The sequence below is a fragment of the Rhinolophus sinicus genome, chromosome 1 (assembly GCF_057876585.1).
Source record: "Rhinolophus sinicus isolate RSI-liver-muscle chromosome 1, RSI-T2T, whole genome shotgun sequence".
Lineage (NCBI taxonomy): Eukaryota > Metazoa > Chordata > Mammalia > Chiroptera > Rhinolophidae > Rhinolophus > Rhinolophus sinicus.
This window is the reverse complement of record NC_142501.1, coordinates 89,086,439-89,108,226: the sequence shown is the minus strand read 5'-3', so window position 1 is coordinate 89,108,226 and position 21,788 is coordinate 89,086,439. Positions and strand designations below refer to the sequence as shown.

The window sequence follows — 21,788 nt, the reverse complement described above, 5'->3', positions numbered from 1 at the left end:
ATACTGTATGTATTCTCTGCTTACTTTTTTTACTACAATAACTTTGAATCCATCCATGTTGATATATATACCGCTAGTCCCTTCATTTTCAGTAGCGTATAGTATTCCTTTGTATGTCTCTACAAGACAGTTTTTTTACATCATTCGACTCTTGGTTAGTATATAGATTGTTTATAGTTTTTTACTATCCCAAACTATGTTTTAATGAACATTCTTGCCCATGCTTAATAGTGTGCCTGTGAAAGAGTTTCTCCAGGGTTTGAACCTATGTATGAAATCGCTGAGTCCCTGGGACTATGAATCTTCATCTTTACTAGAGAAGACCAAGCCATTATCTAAAGTGATTGAGCAGTTTTCACTCTCAGCAGCAGTGCATTAGAGTATTCAGAGATTCGCATTATCAGCAACACATGGCATTGTCAGACTTTTTAACTTCAAATTGTACCTATTATGGTTTTCATTTACACATCTCCGAACACTAGAGAAGCTGGATATTCTTTCTTATGCTGTTTGGCTATTCAGCTTTCCTTTTTTTATAAAATGCCTGTTTGTGTCTTTTCCTCATTTTTCTATTCAGTTGTGTTTTTCTTAATAATTTGATGAAGTCTTTATATATTACGAACACTAATCCTTTTTTCTTGCCCGGGTATCATGTCTCACAGTATGTATGTACCCTTTTACTCTTTTAATAGTGATTTTTGATAACCAGAAATTCTTCATTTTAACATAGTTAAAATTACCAGTCCACTCTTTTTTATAATTTTGCTTATTGTGCTTTGTTTATAAACTCCTTCTGAGTCCTGAATTCATAAAGATCCTTGCTTATGTTTTCTTAAAAGAGTTAACATTTTGACTTTCATATTTAAATTATTAATTTTTATGAATGTTATGTGTGTATATGGTGTCAGGTACAGATATGATTTTAAATGGATAACCAATTACCCCAGTATTGGGTCATCTGTATTTTCTCCATTGTTTTTTGATGGCAGTTCTGTCATATATCAAGTTTCTAAAAATGTATGAATTGGTTTCTGGACTTTATCTTGTTCCATTGACCTATTTGTCTGTCCCTTCATCAGTACCTGTTATCTTAATTACCATCATTTTTTACAAGTATTGGTATCTAACAACATAAGCTCCTTATTTGACTTCTTCAGGAGTATCTTAGCTATTCTTGGTCTTTTGTGCTTCAAGTAAATTTTTGAATCAAGTTGCCATAGCTCACCAAAAGGAAAAAATTCCCACCTGTTGGGATTTTGTTTGTTTGTTTGTTTGTTTAAGGCCAAAATATACTCCATGTGATGTTTCATTGTATTTCTTAACTTATGGTTTCTTCCTTTTTCTTAGGCCTGTTAAGGAATGATTTAAGAAAGGCTTAGTTTACAGAATGTATTATGAAAGTAATTTTTGATTCATACACTGTAATTTCATTGTTCATAGAACCCAAAACTATGGGTTATAAATGCAGGTGACTTTTGACAATGAAATGACATATTTTAACGCAACCTATTTTGCATAGTAAAAACTATTCTACTTATTTTGCCATTAAAAGTTGTCTTGCTTAAGAAATTTTGCATTAAGTAGAAAAGACTATTAACTAATATATTAATGCTTCCAATGTTAAGATAATTGGGATTACCTAGCACTGAATTTTTGCTACTACAAGTCTTCTAAATTCAAAATTGCTACTCAAACCCATATTCTAAAAGCTGTGTTTTGGAAATGCTTTTTTTTTTTTTTATGGTGACAACATAAAATGATGACAAGAATGTTATCAAACAGTATAAAAATATATACAGCTACACAAATTTGAAAATAGCCGCCTTTTTAAATTTCAATTGTAGATTTCTGCCTTCCTTAAATTGTATCAAAAATCGCAAGAGAACATCTAGGTAACTGGACATACAAAAAGATTCTAAACAGACTGGTTGGAACTAGCCCATTGATGATAAGGCAATTTATTCAAAATATCCATTAACTAAAAGGCATTTGTTTTATTAATTCAGATTCCCTCTCTCCCTCTCTCCTCTCTTTTTTCTATTGTTTTAATAGCAGATACTGTGGTCTTTTACCCCTAAATTCCATTACATCAAAAGAATAAAGTGTTAACATTTCACTGAAGATAATTCAACATCATTAGTTTTTAAAGAAATATCATAAATACTTTAAAACAATGAAAATTAATCAGTGTGTTTTAACAAATTTCATTCATGCTTACTGAAGTTTTAGACTTCTTAACAAGTGATGGCCAAAATCCAAATGGTAGCACAATACTCAGAAACTTTTAGTTCAATTTAGATATTGTCAATGTCTGCATCATCTCCAGTATCATCAAACTAGATTTCATCATCATCTCCAGGACCAAATGTATCTGTTGCATTGATTTTAGCATGTTCTGGGAGCTTGCCATATGCCTTCAGACTTCTAGCTTCACCTGCATTGTACTTTAAATCACATCAGCTCTGTTATCCCATTAGTCTCGCAGACCAACCAGTACAATGCCTGAGGTGTGTACCCAAACTCTTTTTTCTCGGTTTTCCTCCGATATGGCATGAGCTCTTTACACCATCCAAGCACATTGCCTCTAATCGTCCATTTCCCAACATTTTGATTACCTGAGCATACGCTTGCTTGTCCATGCTCTTTAAAGACTAATTCTCTCTCTCTTTTTTAATTCATTCTCTTTCTTACTTCTCGTCTGTTTTTACCTCCTTTACATTTATTCTCGGGCACAGCAGTGACAGCAGCCTCCTGGCATTTCCCACGCTTACCTGGTGGTGCCAGCCCAACAGCGAGGACGCTGACGGCCCAGAGAAACAAAGCAGTTGCAGGTTGGTGTGCAGGGCACTATTGCAACTGCCCACCTGTTGGCATTTTACTTGTACTTTCACTGTATCTACAAGTAAATCAAAATGAGGGAATCTATACTGGTACACTATTACATCTTCCTAGTCAGAATCATGGCGTGTTTCTTCATTTCATTTAGGTATTCCAAATGAAGTTTGATAACTTGATAATTTGAAAATTTTTATATTTTTCCTCGTGGAAGTCTTGCATATCTGTTAACTATATTCCTGGGTGTCTTGTTTTTTGTTGCCCTTGTGTTATCTTTTTTTAAAAATTAAATATCTGGGTTTTGATGGTGCATAAAAGTCAACTTTTGTATTGTGATCTTTTATCTGACAACTTTGATAAACTTTGCTATTTATCCCAGTAATTTGTCTGAAGAACAGCTTAGGTTATCTATGTAGACAGTCATATAATCTGCAGATATGATAGTTTTATTTCTTTCCTTATTTTTCTTTGTAACTTTCTTTTTTTTTTCTTTCATAGTGTACAGGCAGACCTTGGAGATATTGTGGTTTTGGTTCCAGACCACCACAATAAAGCAAATATGACAAAGAGAGTCATGAATTTTTTGGTTTCCCGGTGCATATAAAAGTGATGTTTACACTATACTGTAATCTGTTAAGTATGAAATTGCATTATGTCTAAAAAAATACCTTAATTAAAAATACTTTATTGCTAAACATGCTAACCGTCATCTGAGGCTTCAGCGAGGGATAATCGTTTTGCTGGCGGAGGGTCTCACCTGGACGTTGACGGCTGCCCACTGATCAGGGTGTAGCTGCTAAAGTTGACTGTGGTAATTTCTTAAAACAACAATGGAGTTTGCCACATTGACTGACTCTTCTTTCACTTGAACACTTAGGGGCCATTTTGGGGTTATTAATTGGCCTAATTTCAACATTGCTGTGTCTCTGGGAACAGGGAGGCCCCAGGAGAAGGAGAGAGATGGGGAACGGCCAGTCACTGAAGAAGTCAGAACACACACATTTATTAAGTTTGCTGCCTTATATGAAGCAGTGCGTGGTGCCCCAAAATATTTACAATAAGGACATCACAGATCACCATAACAAATATAATAATAATGAAAAAGTTTGAAATAGTGAGAGAATTACCAAATTGTGACACAGAGACACAAAGTGAGCAAATGCCATTGGGAAAATGGCACCAATAGACTGGCTGGATGCAGGATTGCCACAAACCTTCAATTTGTAAAATGTGTTGGGGCGGCCGGTTAGCTCAGTTGGTGAGAGCTCAGTGCTCTTAACAACAAGGTTGCCAGTTCGATCCCCACATGGGCCACTGTGAGCTGCGTCCTCCACAACTAGATTGAAACAACTACCTGACTTGGAGCTGATGGGTCCTGGAAAAACACACTTAAATAAATAAGTTTTTAAAAGAAATGTGTAAAACGTGCAATATCTGCAAAGCACAATAAAGTGAAGCACAATAAAATGAGGTATACCTGTACTAGCTAGAATTCCAACAACCTTGAATAAAAACAATGAGAGCAAATAGCCTTAGCTTATTACTGATTCTAAAGAAAATGTTTCAATATTTTACTATGGAATATGTGGTTACTGTAACTCTGTTTGTGTGTGCACACTCATGAGCTCACACATTCATGAACGTGTGCTAAAAAACCCTTATCAGGTTCAGGAAGTCACCTTTGATTCCTAGTTGGGCAAGGACTAGGTCTTTTTATCATAAAACAAATATTGAATGTTATCAAATGCTTTCTGTCTCTACTGAGATGATCATTTTTTTTTTCTCTTAATGAAGTGTTATGTAGTGAACTACATTTAGAAATTTTCTAATGCTGAACCAGCTTTGCATTTATGGAATGAATCCAACTTGGTCATGATTTATTATCTTTTTTCTTTGTGGCTAGTGTCTATATGTTAATGTTGTGTTTAGGATTTTTGCATCTATATTCATTAGTGAAAAAATGATTCTGTGATTTCTTTTTCTCTGATAACTATGTCCGTTTTGGTATCAAGATTATATTGGCCTCACAGAATGTCTTAAGAAATGTTCCCTTTTCTTCTACTCTACAGAAGAATTGAAATGATGTTGAAATTATCCTTTCCTTTAATGTTTGGCATACTCACCTATAAAATCATCTGGGATTGATATTTTCTATGTAGGGAGATTGTTAACTACTCATCACCCAAATTTAATGGTTTTCAATTTCCTCTTGAGTCCATTTTGGCAATTAATATTTTGCTGGCAATTTGTCCTTTTCATTTAAGTTTTCAAATTTATTGGCAATAAATGACATAATATTCTCTCATATTTTCATTCCTGCTGCATCAGTAGAGTGTGAATTTCCAAGGACTGCTATAACAAAGTACCAGAAACTGGGTGCCTTAAAACAACAGAAATGTATTGTCTCACAGTTCTAGAGGCTAAAAGTCTAAAATCAAGGTATCAAGAGCATTGGTTCCTTCTGAGGGCTCTGAGGAAGAATTTGTTCCATGCCTCTATAGGACTAGCTTCGGATGATGGTTGGCAAGTTTGGGCTTGTAGACACATCACTCTAATCGCTGCCTTCATCTTTCCATTGTGTTCTCCCTGTGTTTATATCTGTATCTCTTCCCTTTTTATAAGGACAGCAGTCATAGTGGATTAGAGACCACTCTAATGACCCATCTTAACTTACTTACAGCTGCAAAGATTCTATTTCCTAATAAGATTATATTCACAAGCACTGAAGGTTAAACATACCTTTTGGGGGGACACAATTCAATCCATACAAGTAGCTAAATTCTCTTTCTTATTGCTAATAATGTTTTTTTTGCCTTTTCTCTTTATTTCTTAGTCATTCTTGCCAGCAGTTCTCAATTTTATCAACATTTTAAACAAAGTCTCTTTCAGCTTTGTTAATCCTCTCTATTTTATCTTATGTTTCTGTTTCATTAATTCTACTCTTCACTAATTCATCCCTTCTACTTTTCAGATGATTATTCTTTTATTATAATTTCTCAATGCAGACATTTACCTTGCTACTATTTAGACTTTCTTCTTTCCTAATATATAAGCATATAAGCACTTATTTTCCTCTAACGATCTCTGACCACCTCTAACCACTGTTTTAACTTTATTCCCCACATTTTAATATGCAATGTTATCCTTATCAATCAATATTAAGTATTTTTTAATATCCATTATGATTTCTTCTATGACCCCGGAGTTATTTAGAAGTGTGCCTTTAAATCTCCAAATTTAGGATTATATTTTCAGTCATCTTTTTGTTTTTAATTTCTTACTTAATTTCTTTGTAGTCATAATATGTAGTCTATAACGTGCTGAAGCTTCTTAAGACTTGGTTCATAGCATAGCGTGTAGACAATTTTCTTAAATGTTCCAAGTATGCTTGAAAAAAATGTCTCTTTTCCATTTCTTAGGTATAGAATTCTATATTCAGCCATTAGATTTAGCTTGTTAATTGCATTGCCCAAATCTTCTATTCTTTTATTTTTCTGTTGCTTGAGCTATCAAATATTGACAGAAAATATTAAAGCTTCCCACTATGATGTAAATTTGTCAGTTTCTCCTTGTTGGTTCTTACAATTTCGTTTTATACATTTTGAGCTATATTGCTGGTTACGTACAAGTTTATGATTGTTATATCTTTCTTGTGACTTGAACTTTTTATCATTATGTAATGTCTCTCTTTATGTCTAATAAAGCTTTTTGCTTTATAATAATTTTTTCTGATATTAATATAACTATACAACTTCCTCTTTTATTACTCATTGTCAAGTATATCTTTTCTCATGCTTTTGCTTTCATCCTTTTAGTGTCTTTATGTTTGAATTGTGGACAGCATAAATTAGATTTTTAAATCTAGTCTAACCATATTTGCCCTTTCACAGAAGAGCTTAGTCTAATATTATTGCACTCTTTTAATGGGAAAGTTTAGTACATTTACATTTATAATGATTACTGATATAGTTGGATTATTTCTATCGTATTGTTCTTTGTTTCTTCCCCTCATTTTTGCCATTTGTCATTTAAACATTTTTTTAAAAACTCTATTTTTCCTTATGTTGGTTTTGAAGTTAAACTCTTCCATTTCTATTCTCTAAGTGGTTATTTAGTTTAAAATTCAAAGTTAATATTTTTTTCCCATCTCCTGATCAATGCAAGGACCTTAGCCTGTCTCAACTCTACTTATACCTCATTCCAACTTTAGTGCTTTTCTTGGCCTACTTTAGTTCTATCTGTTTCTTAAACCTATAAATGACTCATTAATGTTATTGCTTTGTTCAATATTTGGATTTACCCATGTGTTTGTCCTTTTCTTCAGTCATCATTCCTTTTTGTATCTCAATTCTTCCTTCTGGAATTGTTCTTTCTTCCTGAAATATATCCTAGCCCAGAAATTCCTTTAGTGAACATCTGTTTGTAGTAAACTCAGCTAGTTTTTTTTTTTTGTTTAATATAGCTTTATTTTATCCCCATTTTTGAACGATTGTTTTGCTGGGGATATATATAGAAGCTTTCTTAGCTTACTAAAAAGTCATCCTTTGTAGATAAACAGTCTTTTTTCTTTAGCTATTAAGATCTTCTCTTTGTCTTTGATGTTTTGTAGTTTTGCTATAATATGTCAAAACCTATCTTGCTTGGATTTATGGGGCTTCTTGACTCTGAAGAGCCACGTCATTCATCAATTTAGAAAAACTCTCAGTCATTATCTTTTTTTAGTATTCCTTTTCCCTCATTCTCTTTCTTTTCTTTCTATTTGTAACTCTAATTACTCCACATTAAAACTTTTCACTCTACCTCTATGTCTCTTTACCGTATCTCTTTACTCTATGTCTCATATTTTCCATCTTTGTTTCTCCTTATTATATTCTATGTGGTTTCTTTAAGTATAGCTTCCAATTTACTAACTCTCTCCTTAGTTATGTCTAACCTATTTACTCAGTGTATTGAATTTTAATTTCAATAATTTTTCCATTTTCCTACAAATTCTATTTGGTTCTTTTTTCAAATGTGTCTGGTCAGTGCTAATAGACACTTCTTCCTCAATCATATTTTAAATACCCTCTTTATTTTTTAAGCATTAAAATTAACTTATATTACGTATGCATCTTATCTTTAAATTTTGAGTCTTTATATGTCTGAATCTGCAATTTATTTGTTTTCAGCTCATGGATTTCTGATTTCCTTGTTTTGTGAAAATTATCTTTTTAATTGTGACTCACATTCATCCTTTGGAGGAAATTCTTTGAGACTAGGTTTTAAAGTGTATTTTTTCAGAGAATATCTCTAATGGCTTTTGCCAAGTGCTTAAGAGACCTATCATTCTGAAGCCCTGTCAGCTAAAATTTTAACTGAAAGATTTTTGAATATCAGGTCAAAACCCATGTGGGAATGAGTAGACAATTAGATTCCCAGGGGAGACTTTTCCCTGTATTCTCTTATATGCTGTACCAGGGCAGATAGCCTATTTTGTTCTAGAAGCTGAATTTTTTTCTTGATTTGTCCTTTGAATGTGAGCCTTTAAGAGTGTCATAGCTTTCAGAATGGATCCCCAGTTTAGACCTCTCACCTTGGATGGATCCTAGACTCTGTCTTCCATCCTCGGTGCATGACCTGTTAAAAGCTATGCTAGGTCACCAGGGAGGGCAAATGCAAGTACTTGCTCATTCTTCTAGATTCTAGGTTATTCTCATTTCTGGTCTCTGAGGTCTTCTATTGTTGTCCCATCTGCTAAGTAGTATATTTTTTAAAGTATTGTCAAACTATTGTCACCAAAATTAGTAGGCAAAAGTATGATGAAAAACGTGATATTTGCATAATCTCAAAGAATCTCGCCACAAGACATTTACTAATTATGAAGAAAAAATTAATAACTTTATATAGACGACTCCTGGAAGACACCACCTTAATCACATGATCAAAGCCAACATCACCACTAATGGAACATATTAGCATCATGGGCTTCCTAAAAGGATGCACTGAGAAAGGCACAATATCACTGTTGTGGTCTTCTTCCCCCCAAAATGTATTAATATTTGGAAACATTAGTCAAATCCAAGTTGAGCATCTTTCTACAAAAGAAAAGAAAAGAAAAAAAAAATTAGCCAACACTTTCAAAGTGTCAGGGTCATGAAAGACCGAGAACCAACCTAGATTAAAGTATAGAAGAGCCAAAATGTACTATGTCATTCAGGATTGGATCCTGTCTCATAAAGGGGGCTTTGGTAGCATAACTGATAAAATTAAATAAGATCCTTGGATTTATTAATAGTATTAGTTAATAGTGTAATTGTATATGGTGTTAATTTCCTGGCTTTGAGCTGTGCTGTCGTTTTTTAAGTTAACACATGGGGAAGCTGAGTGAAGGGTAAATGAGAATTCATTGTATCATTTTCATAAGTCTGAAATTATTTGTCAAGGACTGTGAAGGATCTAAGATTTTACCCTAAGTTAACATCATAAGCTAACATCATAACCTACTATAGTTTCATGGATGCTGGCAGAACACATGATACTCCTGGGTCAGGGACAAAGGGCTTTATTACTCATGGCACAGCAAGCATCATGAGCTCCGTGGTCACACTGGCTCCACTTGTCTCCTCAAGTCTCATAGAGCAACACAGTTGGGCCAGACAAATGCTACACAGGTAGTAAATTCGTATCATGTGGCTTAAGAAACTCCAACCTCTTCTAAGAGTCAGTAAGCAAACCTACCCAAACTTTGCCCTGAACAGAAGCATTATCTTTACCATATTGCAGAACAAACAAACCCTCTTCTTCAAAGGTAGACCTTCTCACCATTATCCAAGTCTATTCCTATATAGATAGTCCAGAGCAAAAGGCTCTCTTTGCCTCTTCACAAAATGTGCAAAAGCATGAGAGACCAATGGAAAATGATCTCCTAACAATTTCAAAATGAAAAGTTTAAAATAATAATCATCATCATCATCATCATCATCATCATCTAGGCTGGTCCGGTGGCTCAGACGGTTGGAACTCCCGGCTCCTAACTCCGAAGGCTGCTGGTTCGATTCCCACATGGGCCAGTGGGCTCTCAAACACAAGGTTGCCAGTTCGATTCCTCAACTCCCGCAAGGGAGGGTGGGCTGCACCCCCTGCAACTAAGATTGAACACGGCACCTTGAGCTGAGCTGCCACTGAGCTCCCGGATGGCTCAGTTGATTGGAATGCATCCTCTCAACCACAAGGTTGCCAGTTCGACCCCCCGCAAGGGATGGTGGGCTGTGCCCCCTGCAACTAACAATGGAGACTGGACCTGGAGCTGAGCTGTGCCCTCCACAATTAAGATTGAAAGGACAACAACTTGACTTGGAAAAAGCTCTGGAAGTACACACTGTTCCCCAATAAAGTCCTGTTCCCTTTCCCCAATGAAAAAAAAATCTAAAGAAAACAAAATGGAAGTCTTGGAAAGGTGTTTTTACCTCTATGTTAAAAATGAGAAATTTAATCACAGAAAAATTAAGGGACTTGCTTACATCATACTGTTAGTGAGAAGAATCAGAACTAAAACACCCAAGTCACCTAAACCTCCAGCCCCATACTTAGACTCTTTGTCCGAGGAGGCCCATCGTCAAATTGTCTGTGCTTTCATATCACACAAGTTATTGGACCAGACGGGATCTCCCTGGTGAATATTCCCTAGTTCTTAAATATATATTTCCTTCATAAAGCATTAATTGTCTTCCAACCATATAGCAATCACTTTCCTAGTAAGTTAAAAAAAAATTAATGTCCTCTCCCAAGTACAGCTGTACTGAATTTTGGAGTGCTGTGTTTAAAATTGAGACTAAGCGGAGTACAGCATTAGGAATAGAGACAGTGGAAATGTAATGGCTCTGTGCGATGTCAGAGGGGTAGTGGATGGGGGAGGGGGGTTCACACAGTGTGAGGGATATAAATGATAAACGTCTAAGTTTTGCCTTGTCTTGTGCACCTGAAACTAATAAAATTATATTTAAAAAAATTTAGACTAATTTAAAAAAAAAAGCACATCCATATCTCCATGGTACTGAACTGATTACCTAACCTAAATCTCTCCTGCTGCATTTCTTGTTATTCTGTCTTATAGAAATTCTCTTTCCTGTGGTATGCCTTCTTAGACTTGAGATCCTTAAAACCTCCACTTTTAAAATACCTCTGAAAACTTTTGTCAAAGGAAAGCTTAAAATTAGGAGAAAGAAGGAACAGGGAGTAAAATGAGCTGTAGCTGACCATCCTCATTCTCAAAAGGCCAGACGAAAGGTCAAAAGGGCTGAGGCCCTGGCATCTAAAAATGGGAGTTACACCCAGGCCTGCTGTGAATAAATACTCCACTTCCTTCTGTGGTAAAATCATTGAAAGAGGAACCTTGGGACTGAAAAATTGACCTCAAGTGCTTCTGTGGCCCAGACTGTCCTCAGGCAGGGTAGATCTAGTGAGACGGTCATCCAGGGCAGTGCTGCTCATATGTTAGTGAGCATCGGGGTCCCCAGGGGAAGGTGGGGATATGGATCTTTGGGCAGGCTCCCAGAGTTGCTGGTTCAGCAGATCTGGGGTGGGACCTGAGAATCTGCATTACTTAGAAGTGCCTAAATAATGCTGCTGCTGCTGGGCAGGCCATGAATCCAGGCTGTAGTTTAGATCAGGGATGCGTGACTTTATCTTTGCAGTCCCAGGTCCCAGAGCATACGTAGCAGGTGCTTTGTGAGTGTTTGGCCAGCGCCTGAGTTGGAAGCTACTTATTTTACCTTTCTTAATCTCAGTTTCCTCATCTGGATAAGAGTGCAGCATTTAAAGGCAGTATTAAGGGAAGACTTAAGGGACCCATATATTTCAAGTGCCAAGAAATGTGCCCAGAGGGTTGATGCCCTGTTTCTAGGCTGCCAGTCAATTGTTCCACTGCCTGTTGGGCCTATCCCGCCTTGACTAAAAGGAGAACTAAGTGAGGAAGAAATAGGAGGGCACAACTGGAAGTGGTGGAACATGGGCATTAGAAGTTTCCGAGGGAGAAAAGAGAACCAAGCCTGGAAGCTGAGCAGAGGTCATGACCACAGAGCCCAGGCAAAGTTGCAGCGTTGGGTGAAGGCTACGAAGGAAGGAGAGCTAGGAGAGTAAGGACCTCGACTCAAGACCAAGAGGCAAATCTGAGGCTGGCCAGCTCTGAACTTGACTTCCACAGCCCAGTTAGACTGCAGCCCCCCGTCTGTCTCTCCTTGTTCATTCCTGTAGCAGGCAGCTCCATTGTCATCAGTGCCTTCCCAGCTTGCAGCTGCTTCTTGATACCTTCTCTTGGGGAAATAGTTGCTGTCTTTCCCTTCCTGAATCAAGCTACTTGTACTTCCCATCACCTTTCCACTTGCTCAGTCTGGGAGGGAGGCCATGGGGGCCACACACACACACCTATAGACGCACATATTTACACAGTTCTCTCTCTTCCTTCCCCCTCCAGCTGCCCTCACCCCAACAATATCTCCAGCTGATCAGCCACGTGGGCCAGCTTCTCTCTCCTCTCCCCAGCACCTACATTTCCAACACCTGGGACTATGTGTTTCTATGGGGTTCTCTCCAGAATGGGGACCAAGTTCCATTTAACACACACACATCCGTCCATAGGACAGCGGTTGGGAGACTGGGGGAGGGGATGACAACTCTGTAGCCTGCAGTTGATTTGCTGCTCCTTAGAGGACCCAAAACTTTTTCTTAAAGGAAAAATGCAGAAAGGCCCCAACTCCTGATTGGCTAGCAGCTGGACTCTGGAATGCCTCAGTTACCAGTTACCGTATATGCTCACATAGAAGATGCTGCTGCAAAAGAAATGTGTCCCATTTGCCAAGACATGGTGGAGTAAAAATGGCAGCAACAGCACCTTTATTTCCCCGTTAAGGTCCCATCTCCCTTTCCAGTCTCCACTCCCATCGGCATGTCTATTGCCCCAGCAATCCCAGCTTGGCAGGGGCCGCATCTTGGCTGGAAACTAAGGCGAACGTATGTTACTTGACAAGAGGGAGGACAAGGAAGGACTTCTCTGGTGATTTGCCTGGAGACTCATCATTTAGATGCACACCACTGGTTTTCCTGGGCCTTCTCATTGGCAAACATACCTGGGATTTCATGTGAGGAAAGTTCTATTCACAATCGCCTACCTTTTCTGATGGGGAAGGGATTAGAATGATCATAGAGCTGATCAATTCTCCTGTGCCTGGAGCACTCCTCCCCCACCTCCGCCCTCCTCCAACCAGCAGCCCTCCTCTCTTGTATCCTCCCCCCACACCTCAGCCGCCTTACATTCTTCCACCCCCACTCCTGGCCAGGAGGGCTAAACAGAGGAGCAAAGAGAGGGGGCAGGGAAGCAGAGGAAGTTTGTGTCTGAATGTGTGCTCCAGTTACATTCCAGAGGCAAACAGAAAGTAAAATAGAAAAAAATTAAAGTCAGCTCACCACTGTTTTGTATTATCCATGCCTTTGCAACAATTCATTCAAGCAGATAACCACTATTGGACAAGACTTCTGTCGAAGGTCAGAAATGGAAAGCCTCAGAGACTGTCATCTTCCCTGTTCAATTTTCAGTAGATCGCTATAAGGATCAGAAAGGTTCAGCGACCTGACTAAGGTCACACAGCCAGTAACTACAGCTCCAGCACTAGAACCCAGGTCTCCTAAAACTTGGGTCAGGGCTCATTCGGCACCCACACTCGGTTTTTATTCACATGCATGTAATAAAATTATCATTGACTTGTCTCTTCCTTTAGACAGCCCCATGAGTTAAACCAGAGGTTAGAGAGGTAGAATGGGGACTTTTGGTGGGTGGGCTGTCCTTCACCACCGGAAAGAGGAGCTGCTGCTTGTTCTGAGCTAGACGCAGACCCTTGAGGATGGAGGCAATCTCACAATGACAGTTGGTTGCACAAATCCAGGGCAATTGAGGGGAACTGAAATTTGATCTGTTTCTTTCTTTTTTCTTCCTCCAACAAGGTATGAAAGAGCCAGTGAAAACCCCAGCCAGACATACTGAGCAGCCGCTGAATCATTGAGAAAGACACGAGGGCGGCTACTATCCCTGCTTGATTTGGGGAAGTGGAGAGCAAGTCCTTCCTGCGCTCTGCCTCCCTACTGTCACTGTCACGGCCTCCCCGTCCCTCCCTGTGTGTGCACGCACATGCGAGTGTGAGTGTGCACAGGTTCACAGACGTGGGAGCTCTGGCCTGTGCGTGTGTTCTTTCCCACACATCAGCTTCCCCTTCTGCCGCTCAGGGCCACGGTCCTCTGCGCGGCCAGCCAGCACAAGGTTTACATTAGCAAAGCACATTTTTGTGCTATGGATATTGAACTAGGGAGGAAAGAAAGCAGACTGTTGTCCATGATGGATGGCTTTTCTAGAAGACTTCCCAGGGTGGTCCTTAAGGGGGCCAGGATGGAGCGGGGAAGGGCGCACAGCTTCACAGCATTCCCTTGTTTCCTAGGACGTCCGTGTTGGGGGTGTGTCTGCTCCGCCGCCAGCCCCACCCACCTCCATTCAATCCGTGCTTGCCCCTCCTCCTTCGTCCTCCCCTTCCCCCCACATCCCCAACCTCCAGGTTACCTGAGTGCAAAAAGACTTTCTAAATTCACCTTTTAGAATAAAAAGTAACGTGTCCCATGGGCTTGCTTTTTATTATGGATTATGGCTGCCCCTGGAACTCATTCCTGCGTTTTGATGTATCTATCTCCCTTTTCAAACTGCTGCGGTGTTCTTAAAGTGTGTAAGCCTGATTTTCCGCAATCATCCTACTTATAAACGTGCAGCCTGAATGAGGTGAGGTGGACGAACCAGACACTCAGCGCTGAGTCTCACCATCCTGCACAGTACCTGCAACATGGCATGAGCTGGATACACGATTAATAGAAGTAACTAGGAGTCTGTGGAAACTTAGTTTATAAATCACTTTCCCTCAGCTTAGTTAACCCATGTTTTCATAGAAGAAGGAAATGAGCCTCTGGGAGCAAGTGGCAGAGTGGGAAAGCTAACCCGGCCCTCTGACTTGAGGTCTCAGCCTATTCCATCTTGTCGCACAGTTGGGGAAACCTAGAACCGCTATCAGAAGAGGGGTTTCAATCTAGCTGGAGAGTCAGAACCTGTGGAGGAAATAATGCAGAACAAGTCAGGGAAGTAGATGCTAACAATCCCACACAGAAGTGATTTGGGGAAAGGTAGCCCCTGGAGACAGGAATGAATCAGGCTCATTATCCCTGTTCAATGAGGAGAAAATGGAAGGGCCATAAAGAATTGGAGCGGTTCACCCAAGGTCAGATCACTGAGAACAAAGGCGAGTTAATCAAATCTTTAATCCAGTTGAAGGGTTTTCAAAGAGCTTTGGGGACAGGTAGAATGGCAGTCAGAGGCCCAGACCTCCCAGGCAGGGCCTAAGGACCAGTGCCCCCATCCACGCCTTTCTTTCCCAGTTCAACATAGGAAAGCTCCTAACACTGCTGGAGCAGAACTCAGAGTCAGTCCCAGGATCTACTTCAGCCCCCAAAAGCTCGTCCTGTCCAAGTCGTGGACATTTACAGATTCAAGGCTCTGGTATATCCTACAGGCGAAACCAAAGTCCAACCAACAAAATAAGAAAAAATCCTTCCAAACGATGGGGAAAAAAACTTTGTTTCACTCAGTGTTATCTGAGGTTTCCTGAGTGACCTGTGGAGCTAGCACCTACACTCCTGACCGCTGGAGTACTGCTCTTCTAGGGACCTGCTAGCCCGGAAGGAACCCTTTGTCTTGGGCAGTTTGGGGGGCCATCCTACAAGCTGACTTTCCAAGGGTCTTTGCAGCTCGCAGATCCCCAGCTCACACATAAGAACAAATGTGTGTTTTCCTCTCCTAGATAGAATCTCAGTCCCCCAGCCCTGCAGGCATATGCACCCACTCCTGCCTACTGAACACACTGCAGGGCTTCCCCAGAGTGTTGCCAGAAATTGCATCTCATTCACCCCTCTCAGGCCTGGTGCTTAGCAGGAAGCTTGCTGTAGAAAACATAGGTGCCTAAAAAGTGTGAGCTGAATTGAGTGCACTGCACCTCAGAGTTATTCTAACACTTTTTTCTCTTCTCCTAGTCCCCCATTCCCCATAGAGATTGTGTCTAGAGTCTCCCCCAAGAGCTGAGTTTTGAAGGTGTTGAGATTCTACTGTGAGAATCAAATAGCCTAAGCACAGCTCACTGTTCCCTTCCTCCCCACCCCTACCTCTGACCCCAATGCTTCAATGGCTTTTAGGCCCAAGATCAAACTCCACCCCAAATCTCTTTGTTTCCACAAGCTGTTGTGGCAGCAACATACTCCCCTTTCTCCTGTTTCCCCACATGCTACTCTCTTCTCCCACTCCCTTTTCTCTTCTCATCTTCATCCTCTGTTCTCCACACTTCTTTCTTCTCTTTTCTCACTCCCTTTTCTGCCCTCTCCCCACTTCTCTCTCTCCCTTCTCCCCACAATAAACTTTCTTTACCGCTGTGGATTTTGCTCCAGCCGAACAGCTGGCTCCAAGGAACCTCTGTGTGGCTGGGACCTGGGCCAGTCCTTTGCCTTCAGCTGCCTCATTCAGGATGATCTAAATAAGAAATATAAGCATAGGCCTCGAGTCTTCAGGGGATGCCCCTCACTGCCCTTCTGGGTTAAAAACACACTCAGTGATTTATCTGCATTTGGCTGGGGCAGAACCTCTGGCCAGTTTGGACACATCTGTCCACAGCCTCAGCCACCATGACCACTGGCTCTGCTCCCCAGAGAGGATGCAAGTTTGCAAGGGTAGGTTTGGAGAGTGTCTTGACTCTTAGGGAGAGGGCATCCTGCTCCATGTCACTGAAAGAATATGGTTCCAGGCTGGGCTTGGAAAATCCAGATGTGTGTTGGAGATGAAGTGGAGAGAAAGAAGGAGGACCCATGTCCTGCACCCACACCCAGGCTCCTCCTATGGGGAAAGCTCAAGGGAGATCCAGGAAAAGAAAGAGCCGAGGGGCCTACTGGGGGGAAGGGAGGGCAGCGAAGGCTGGTGAGGTGGCCGGAGGCCCAGGGAAAGGGGCACGATCTACTAAATGCACAAGCAAAGGGCTCTGCAGCCCTGGACCCCAGGTGGAGCAGCAGGAAACAGGAATGTCTCCGGGTCCTGACATGTGGTTGTAATGATCACAGACCCCTTAGGTTTCAAGGGACCTCAGAGGTCATCTCCTCCATCTTCCTGCTTCCGGGCAAGACTGTATCTAAACTAGTCAAGATGTGCAGGCAGCTCTGTTCTTAATGGTCCCTGGAGAAGGAAAAATGAGCTCCTTTTCATCAAATGTTCGTCTCAGGATCTTGGTGTCGACTTTTCCCACGTCTTCCAGAAAGGTCACAGATTGCAGAGGCTGCATCCAAAATTGCTCTGCGACAAAGCTGGGTGTCTGGACTCCTGGTTCCTTGGTCAATAGTGCACTGTCATTCTAGTTTCCCAGGCGTGCATATCTTGCTGCACAGCCTAACCTCTCTCTGCTTGCTCTCCAGCCTCCATGCTCCTCTATGTGATATATGCAGAGTGGTTAGAATGGTGCTGGGCACACAGTGAGCACTATGTAAGCTTTACATGTTATTATAATTGCTGTTGTGGCTGCAGCTTTCAGTGGAGACGGACATCAGCTATTCATCAATTTCCTTCTGTAGACTCCCCATTGTCTACAACGCCATCATAAAGGCAGAGAGAGGATTTGGGTTTCACAACTGAGATGTCTTCCCTGACCTGCCTCCCACTCCACCTCCACTCTGCCTCTCCAGCCAGGTTACCTTCTCCCTCTCCCCCATCTTCTGTGTGTTTCCATAACCACATTCGCTGACGTTTTTGAAGGGATAAGAGCATGGTGCAGAGTAATGGTTAGGGGCTTCTGATGGTGTAGCCACATAATTTATTATCTAATCCAGGATGCTTTTGAGACTGAAAGGGGTTTCTGTTAATTACAGGGGCTACAGCATAAACCAGAATTTTCCCAGACATCACCCTAACTCTGGGGTTGAATCTGTCAACACCGAGAAAAAAGATACCTACAAAGAAGGGCGCCCATGGCTAACTGGGCTCATATTTAAAAGCAAACCCTAGCAGCCATTTTACACAGGCGCCTCTCAGGGTGATGCCTCACGGAGAAACCTGCGCTAAGCTTCCTGGCTCCCACACGGAACTGCCTGCCTGCACTATGTTCCTGCCAGCTGAGCCAGTCCTTATAAAGGAGTTCCTGGAATAGTATTTCAACCAGTAGGCCTGAGGCTTTCTCCATCCAACCGGAGCTGCGCAGCTATATTCCCCCTTCCCCCCATCAGTATCTTTACCAAACAATCAGAGTGGCTCCATTCTGACCAATCAGGACAGTGCTTTTGGGAGCAATCAAGCTGTGAGGATGCGGAGTCCCATTTTCATGAGGATGGACTAATCAGAGACCAGAGGACAGGACTTCTCTCTATATAAGTCAGCTCCCCTCCGGCTCGGGGAGCACACTTGCTCTTTCCACCAAAGACTGAAGACTGTTTCTCCAGCTGGAGCTGAAACATCAAGATGTCCCAGTGAGGTCCCACTGGAGCAGACACAAAGGGACTGGAGCAGAGCAGGAGGTGGGATCGGAGCTGGGCAGAGCTGTGTAGCTCATCGCAAATGAGAGCCGAGCCACGACAGTGATGTTTCATAACTGAGCTGTACCACTATTGAGCTGTTTGCACTGAGTGGTTTCCATCTTCACCAGATCCCAAACTGGGGGTTCCTGTTGGCGTTAAATTGGCATCAACGACCACTGGTTGATAAATCATATCTCTACAACCTGTCCTCTGGCTGGTGCTGAGCAATTTAATTGTTTTGAGCTTTGGTTTCTTATTGGTGAAATCTACTGAGGTGAAATATCTATCCCCCCAAGGTGGGGAATCTCGGACTTTGAAGTACATGAGAGTTAATTGTGATGTTTGTCAACAATGAAGACACCTAACCCAACTCTTGTAAATTCTGATTTGGTGAGAGTGTGGCCTAGGAATCTGCATTCTGATAGGTGGTCCATGGCTCAACTTTTAAGAAGCATTGCCTTTGAGTCATTTTAAGAACTATGAAAAGAACATGAGTAAAGCACCTGGCACAGAGCGGGCCCCCGTGAATGGCAGCTCTCATCAATCTGGGCTTGTTCCTTTCCTTCTTCTTCCTCGACCCTGTGTGCTCCCTGGGGGCAAGCATTGTGTCTTATTCCTCTTTGAAGACACGCTCCTGGTATACACTAGGTGCTAAATGATGTTCTAGAGATCCTTTCTAGACCCCAGTTTGTGGAGTAGAGAAGTGAAATGACCAGCCACCAGTACCAAGGGCCCCAGCCGTGAGAAGTGGTTGATATGCAGAAGCACTGACTTCTCCAAGTCTGGGCACCGCCCTGCAAGCAGCTGTACTCTTGCTTCTCACCTGCCCCTGCCCCAGCCCACCCTCAAGCTCAAGCTGAACAACCTGGGCTGGGGTGGAGCACAGGTTTGCTGGGAAATCTGGCTGACAGATCTGACCGTTAAATGGGTTCATTCTGAAATGACTTTGAGTGAAAACTGAAAGTAAAACTCAAACCACCCACTTCCCCCAGCAAGTGCTGAGTTCAGCAAGGCCACTCTGGTCCTCTAGTCCTGGCTCCTACTTCTCCTTTCCTGGCCCAAACCCTAACCCTCCTGAATTCTGTACCTCCACCACCCCACACCCACCTCACTGCCCCAAGGACTTTGTTCCTCCCCTCCTCCACTGCCCACGCAGAGGTCGGAGGCAAGGGTGTGGTGGAGGAGACACCCTCTTCATGCAGGGGGACCCCCAGCCTCCTTATCAACCCTACCTCCTTTTTACACTTTGACTGTATTTACTAAATAAGAACCAATTCTTCCATTTGAAAAGTTTATCAGGTACACATAATGGCCAAAGCGTCTAAGCTGCATATTATGCTGTTTCAACACTGAGTTAGTATTATTCAAGTCGAAAACAAAGAAAACATAACATTTAAAAATACAAAAATAAATATACATGCTAATGCACACTTTAGCATGTAAACAAAAGCACTATATTTTTTTATAGCAAAAACTCAGACTCCACAGAAATAAAAGACATAATTTCTATAATCCCATCCTCCAAAAACCACCGCCTTTCAGGGTTCAGGATTTTTAATGTTATATTGTAATTAGTCTGTGCAGGAGGATTATTATTGAATGCACACTGTTACCTCCTAGAGGTTGAGTAAACTTGCTAAAGATCATTCAGCTAGAGGGGTGGCAGAGCCATTTGGTGGAGAGAGAGAGAGAGAGAGAGAGAGAGAGAGAGAGAGAGAGAGAGAGAGAGAGAGAGAGAGAGAGAGAGAGAGAGAACAACCTGTTGGGGGTGGGGTGGCGGCAAGGCAGCTGGGTTAAGCTCACTGAGGAGTGGAGGGATTGCTCAGACTATTTAACGCTCCTGCAGGAGACCTAGTGACCTCCACAAGTGCACAGGCTACCCACTAGCCTGGCCTGATGGTTGGAATTAGATATTTAAAACTGCAATTTAATTTAGGGACCACTGAGTTGTACCTGTTAGTTTTATAGACATGGAAACTGAGGCCCAGAGGACCAGTGCGAAATGGACCAGTGCGAAATGGACCAGTGGCATTCTAACTGGGGAGCAGCAAGGCTTCCCAAGAGACTTGTGAGCCCGGACTGTGTAAAGGAATCAGTTTCCTGACCCATAGCTCCTTGGTGCTCACTGCCCTCTGGATACGCCTGCCATCTCCTTTCACAATTGCCCTTCCCCACTTTGCAGAAGAAAGGTGCACCTGTCCCCCACCCTGCATCTTATTGTGTCCCAGGTATCAACACCTTGAGGCACCAAACAAGGGACCAAACAAAACCTTGGCATCAAGAGAAACTGTCTTACTCAAGGCCCTTGTCTGACATATTTAAGATGAAAGCTCCATGTTAGAAAGGGGGTATTTTGGTCTGTCATGGGTTACATTAAATTCAGATATATTATAAAGCAGGGGGTAGGAATGATGATGATTTTTTTTTAGCAACCTCACCTCTTCTTCCCTCCTACAATATTAAAACACAAAAAGAAAACCAACCTTGCTGAGGGGAGGAGTATCAGTTATGAACAATTAAAGAGATTGTCACCTTATGTCACCCAGGAGTTAAACTCATAGCAAGTTCATGCCTTTTCTAACAATCTGAAGATCAGAATTCAAAAAGAGATGATTGTCCTAGGGATATGTACTAACACCTACCAGCCGGAACGGTTCACGCTGCATCATTTCTCCATGATTTTAGTTCCTAGCACACTGTCACTCTCTCCAGTCATGACTCCTATCTCTTACCTCTTGGAGATTTTAGTACGTAATAAGCATGCTTCCTTGAACACCAAGTCCCCTAATTGTGTTGTCCACCCTGCCCTTGCCACCTACTCCCATGCTGATGCACTAGACCCCATTATTACCAATAATTTCAATCCCATGGTAATCTCAATTTCTTACATTCCACTGTCTAATTCTACCTCCTGTCTTTGCAGTTTACTCTCTCTAGAACCTCAATTCCAATAACCCTGGACAGCCTCAGATTCCCCCACCCATTGTTCTTACCTGCTAACCAACCTTAAGCTCTATGGCTAATCATGATCACTCTCTTGAATACGTCTTCAATTTCTCACGCCTTCCTTGCTTTCTCACAGCAACATACCAGCTGAGAAGCATAGGCAGCTGGCTGAGGTACCAAGAACTCCCCTTGGTGGGTGTCTGGAATGTGCAAGCACGCCCTGATGCTTCTCGGCCATGGAGAAGGGGAACACCAGCCGGTGTGGCTAGAACACAAAAGGAAAGAGTGCTCCTCGAAGGCTGATGGACGTGGGGAGCCGCGGTTTCCATGAGGACTTATGAGGAAGCTGAAGAATGCCTGCAAGAAACCCAGCCACTGTGCCGGGAGGTCCCCCTGGGGCACGG

General features: G+C 41.8%; 1 pseudogene; it reads right to left on the bottom strand.

The window, feature by feature from the left end:
* Nucleotides 1-2,294: 2,294 nt before the first annotated feature.
* On the bottom strand, nt 2,295-21,622 carry LOC109461006 (eukaryotic translation initiation factor 1A, X-chromosomal-like; annotated as a pseudogene).
* Between the last annotated feature and the right edge of the window lie 166 nt (nt 21,623-21,788).